Raw genomic sequence first — 5,540 nt, forward strand, 5'->3', positions numbered from 1 at the left:
CGCACTTTATTAGATATGGTGCGTTCTATGATGTCTCTTACCAATTTTCCATTATCGTTTTGGGGCTATGCATTAGAGACAGTTGCATTCACTTTAAATAGGGCACCATCAAAATCCGTTGAGACGACGCCATATGAACTATGGTTTGGCAAGAAGCCAAAATTGTCATTTCTTAAAGTTTGGGGATGTGATGCTTATGTCAAAAAGCTTCAATTTGAAAAGTCGGAACCCAAAGCAGAAAAGTGTGTCTTCCTAGGATACCAAAAAGAGACAGTTGGGTACACCTTTTTATCTCAGATCCGAGGGCAAAGTGTTTGACGCTAAGAACAGAGCTTTTCTTGAGAAAGAGTTTCTCTCGAAAGAATTGAGTGGGAGAAAGATAGAACTTGATGAGGTTATAGAACATTTGCTTCAACCAGATGGTGGTGCAGGACAGAAAGATGTTTCCGTCGAAGCTACACCAGTTGAAGAGGAAGCTAATGATTATGATTATAAAACTTCAGATCAAGTTGCTATCGAACCTTGTAGGTCGACAAGGGCACGTACTCCTCTTGAATGGTACGGCAACCCTGTCTTATCAATCATGTTGTTAGCCAATGATGAACCTACGAGCTATGGAGAAGCAATGGTGGGCCCGGATTCCAACAAATGGTTAGAGGCCATGAAAACCGAGATTGGATCTATGTATGAAAACAAAGTATGTATTTTGGAAGTATTACCTGAAGGGTGAAAAGCCATTCAGAACAAGTGTATCTTTAAGAAGAAGACAGACGCGGACAGTAATGTCACCGTCTATAAAGCTCGACTTGTGGCAAAGGGCTTTTGACAAGTTCAAGGAGTTAACTACGATGAGACTTTCTCACCCGTAGCTATGCTTAAGTTCGTCAGAATCATGTTAGACATAGCTGCATTTTTTGATTATGAAATTTGGCAGATGGATGTCAAAACAGCGTTCCTTAACAGTTTTCTTAAGGAAGAGTTGTATATGATGCAACTGCAAGGTTTTGTCGATCCAGAGAATGCCGACAAAGTATGCAAACTATATCAATCCATTTATAGACTAGTACAAGCTTCTCAGAGTTGGAATCAGCGCTTTGATGAGGTGATCAAGGCGTTCGGGTTTATACAAGTTTATGCAGAAGCTTGTATTTACAAGAAAGTGAGTGGGAGCTCTATAGCGTTTCTAATATTATATGTGGATGACATATTGCTGATTGGAAACAATATAGATCTTTTGGGAAGCGTAAAGGATTATTTGAGTAAAAGTTTTTCAATGAAGGACCAAGGAGAAGCTTCTTACATATTAGGCATTACGATCTATAGAGATAGATCAAGACGCTTAATAGGACTTTCACAGAGTACATACCTTGAGAAAGTTTTGAAAAAGTTCAAAATGGAACATTCCAAGAAAGAGTTCTTGCCTGTGCTACAAGGTATGAAATTGAGTAAGACTCAATGCCCACTAACTGCAGAAGATAGAGGAAAGATGAGTGGCGTCCCCTATGCTTCAGCCATAGGCTCTATCACGTATGCAATGTTGTGCACTAGACCAGATGTCAGCCTTGCCATAAGTATGGCGGGAAGGTTTCAAAGTAATCTAGGAGTAGAGCACTGGACATCGGTCAAGAATATTATGAAGTACCTAAAAAGGACCAAAGAAATGTTTCTCGTTTATGGAGGTGACAAAGAGCTCCTCGTAAAGGGTTACGTTGATGCAAGCTTTGACACTCATCCGGATGACTCTAAGTCACAAATCGAATACGTATTTATTCTTAATGAGGGTGCGGTAAGTTGGTGCAGTTCCAAGCAAAGTGTGGTAGCTGATTCTACATGCGATGGGGAGTACATATCTGCCGCACAGGCAGCTAAAGAAGGAGTCTGTATGAAGCAGTTCATGACAGATCTTGGAGGTGTGCCCAGTGCACCGAATCCAATGACTCTATTCTATGACAACACTGGTGCCATTGCTCTAGCCAAGGAACCTAGGTTTAACAAGAGGACTAGACACATAAAGCGACGCTTCAACTCCATCCACAATTACATCAAGGAGGAGGACATAAATATTTCCAAAGTGTACATAGATTTGAATGTTGCAAACCCACTAACTAAGCCTCTTCCACAAGCAAAACATGATCAACACCAGAATTGTATGGGTGTTAGATTTGTTACATTGTAAATCACATAGTGATGTGAGCTAGATTATTGACTCTAGTACAAGTGGGAGACTGTTGGAAATATGCCCTAGAGGCAATAATACAATAGTTATTATTATATTTCATTGTTCAAGATAATCATTTATTATCCATGCTGGAATTGTATTGAATGGAACCTCACATACATGGGTGGATACATAGACAACACATAGTACCTAGTAAGCCTCTAGTAGACTAGCTCGTTGCTCAAAGATGTTCTAGGTTTCCTGGCCATAGACAAGTGTTGTCACTTGATAACGGGATCACGTCATTAGGAGAATGATGTGATGGGAAAGACCCAAACTATGAACGAAGCATGTGATTGTGTCATTTAATTGCTACTATTTTTTGCATGTAAAGTATATGTTCCTATGACCATGACATCATGTAACTCACTAACACTGGAAGAATATTGTGTGTTTATCAAACGTCGCAACATAAATGGGTGACTATAAAGGTGCTCTACAGGTATCTTCGAAGGTGTCCGTTGATTTAGCATGAGCAAGACGGGATTTGTCACTTCATATGACGGAGAGGTATCTCGAGGCCCACTCGGCAATAAAACATCTGAACAAGCCTTGCAAGAAATGCGACTAAAGAGTTAGCCATGGGATTCTGTATTACGGAATGAGTAGAGAGACTTGCCCGTAACGAGATTCAAATAAGTATAGAGATACTGACGATCGAATCTCATGCAAGTAACATACCGAAGGGCAAAGGGGATGTTATACGGGATTAACGGAATCCTTGACATAGAGGTTCAACCGATAAATATATTCCTAGAATATGTAGGAGTCAATATGGACATCCAGGTCAGCTATTGGTTATTGACCGTAGAGTCTCTCAGGTCATGTGTGCATAGTTATCGAACCCGTAGGGTCTGCACACTTAAGGTTTGGTGACGTTTTGGTATAGTTGAATTGTGTATGTTGGTGAGCGAATGTTGATCGGAGTCCCAGATGAGATCTTGGATGTTACGAGGAGTTCTGGAATGGTCCGGAGACGAATATTGATATATAGGAAGGGTACTTTGGCTTCCGGAAGGACTTCGGGCATTACAGGTAAAGTGCCGGAAATGACGAATGGGTTCCGGGGTTCCACCGGGAGGGGACACCCACCCAGAGAGGGACCAAGTAGACCCAAGGGTGGCGCACCAACCCCAGGTGGGCTGGGCAGCCAGCCCCAGAGGGCCTACTTTGGCTGAAGAGAGAAAGAGAGAAGAGGTGGGCCAAACCGACTAGTAGGAGGACTTCTCCACCACCAAACCGATTTGGAGGAGTCATTCCTCCTTGGGTTGGCCGAACCTTATGGAAAGTCCCTAGGGAGGCACCCCTCCCTCCTCCTCCTATATATATTGGAGGGTAGATAGGCTTTTTACACCCAAGCCACGATGCAACCCTCTCTCCCTCCACTACTTCGTGACACCGCGTAGGTTATTTCGATACAGCATGGCGAAGCCCTACCGGAGTAGGACCACCACCAACGCCGCCAAGCCATCGTGCTGCTAGAGAATTCAGCTACCTCTTTGTCTCTCTTGCTGGATCAAGAAGGAGGAGATCGTCGTCGAGCTGTACGTGTGCTAAACGCGGAGGTGTTGTCCGTTCGGCGCTAGATCGGAACGGAGTTCGTGGGACGGATCGTGATTGGATCGCGAAGACGTTCGACTAAATCAACCATGTTTCTTAACGCTTCCCGCTTAGGAATCTAAAAGGGTATGTGGATCCGATCTCTCCTCTCATAGATGGTCATCACCATGGATAGATCTTACGTGTGCGTAGGAATTTTTTTGTTTCCCATGCAACATTCCCCAACACAGAGTTGGCGCGACAACCTCGATGGCAGCACAATGATGGAGATCATGGTGTGGCGCCGGTGAAGACGGAGATCATGCCGGTGCTTTCGTGATGGGGCTCAAGAAGCAAAAGAACATGGCCATATCATGTCACTTATGATTTGCATGTGATGTTAATCCTTTTTTGCACCTTATTTTGCTTAGGACGCTCGTAGAATTATAAGGTGACCCCTCACTAAAATTTCAAGATAAAATTGTGTTCTCCCCGCGTGTGCACCATTGCGACAATTCGTCGTTTCGAGACACGACGTGATGATCGGGTGTGACAGACTCTACGTTCATACACAACGGGTGCAAGACAGTTTTGCACACGCAGAACACTCGGGTTAAACTTGATGAGCCTAGCATGTACATACATGACCTCGGAACACAAGAGACCGAAAGTTCGAACATGAGTCATATAGTAGATATGATCAACATGGAGATGTTCACCATTGAAGCCAACTTAACACACGTGATGATCGGACTTGAGTTGGTGAATTTGGATCAAGTATCACTCAAATGACTAGAGGGGTGTCAATTTGAGTGGGAGTTCTTAAGTAATATGATTAATTGAACTTATTATCATGAACATAGTCAATATGTCTTTGCAAATTATGTTGTATCAGGAAGTGAGCCTAGCTCACTTGGCTAGTGGAGTGGATGTACAACCCAGCCACCCAGATTCAAGTCCCCACACGTGCGAATTTGGGTTCTGATTATTCTTAAAAAAATGGTTGTGGGTGTTTCCCTTACAGTTTTCCTTAAAAAAATATGTTGTATCTTGCGTTGTAGCTCAACTGTTTTTTGATATGTTCCTAGAGAAAACTTAGTTGAAAGATGATAGTAGCGATTATGCGGACTGGGTCCGTAAACTGAGGATTGTCCTCATTACTGCACAGAAGGCTATGTCCTTAATGCACCGCTCGGTGTGCTACCCCGAGCGTCGTGTGTGGACGTTGCGAACATCTGACATACATGTTTTGATGACTATGCGATAGTTCAGTGTGTCATGCTTTATGTCTTAGAATTGAGGCACCCAAGACGTTTTTAACGTCAGGGACATATGAGATGTTCCAAGAGCTGAAATTAAGATTTCAGGCTCGTGCCTGTGTTGAGAGGTATGAGACCTTTGACAAGATTCTTTGCCTGCAAAGTAAGGGAGAAAAGCTCAAACGTTGAGCATGTGCTCAGATTGTCTGGGTACTTCAATCACTTGAATCGAGTGATAGTTGATCTTCCAGATAAGATAGTGATTGACATAGTTCTCCAAAGTCACTTCCACCAAGCTACTGGAGCTTCATGATGAACTATAGCATATCAGGGACGCACAAGATGATCCCTGACTTATTCGCGATGTTTGACACCGCGAAAGTAGAAATCAAGTAGGAGCATCAATTGTTGATGGTTAGTGAAACCACTAGTTTCGAGAAGGGCAAGGGCAAGAAGGGATACTTCATGAATGGAAAACCAGTTGCCGCTCTAGTGAAGAAACCCAAGGTTGAACCCAAACCCGA

The sequence above is a fragment of the Hordeum vulgare genome, chromosome 6H (assembly GCF_904849725.1).
Source record: "Hordeum vulgare subsp. vulgare chromosome 6H, MorexV3_pseudomolecules_assembly, whole genome shotgun sequence".
Classification (NCBI taxonomy): domain Eukaryota; kingdom Viridiplantae; phylum Streptophyta; class Magnoliopsida; order Poales; family Poaceae; genus Hordeum; species Hordeum vulgare.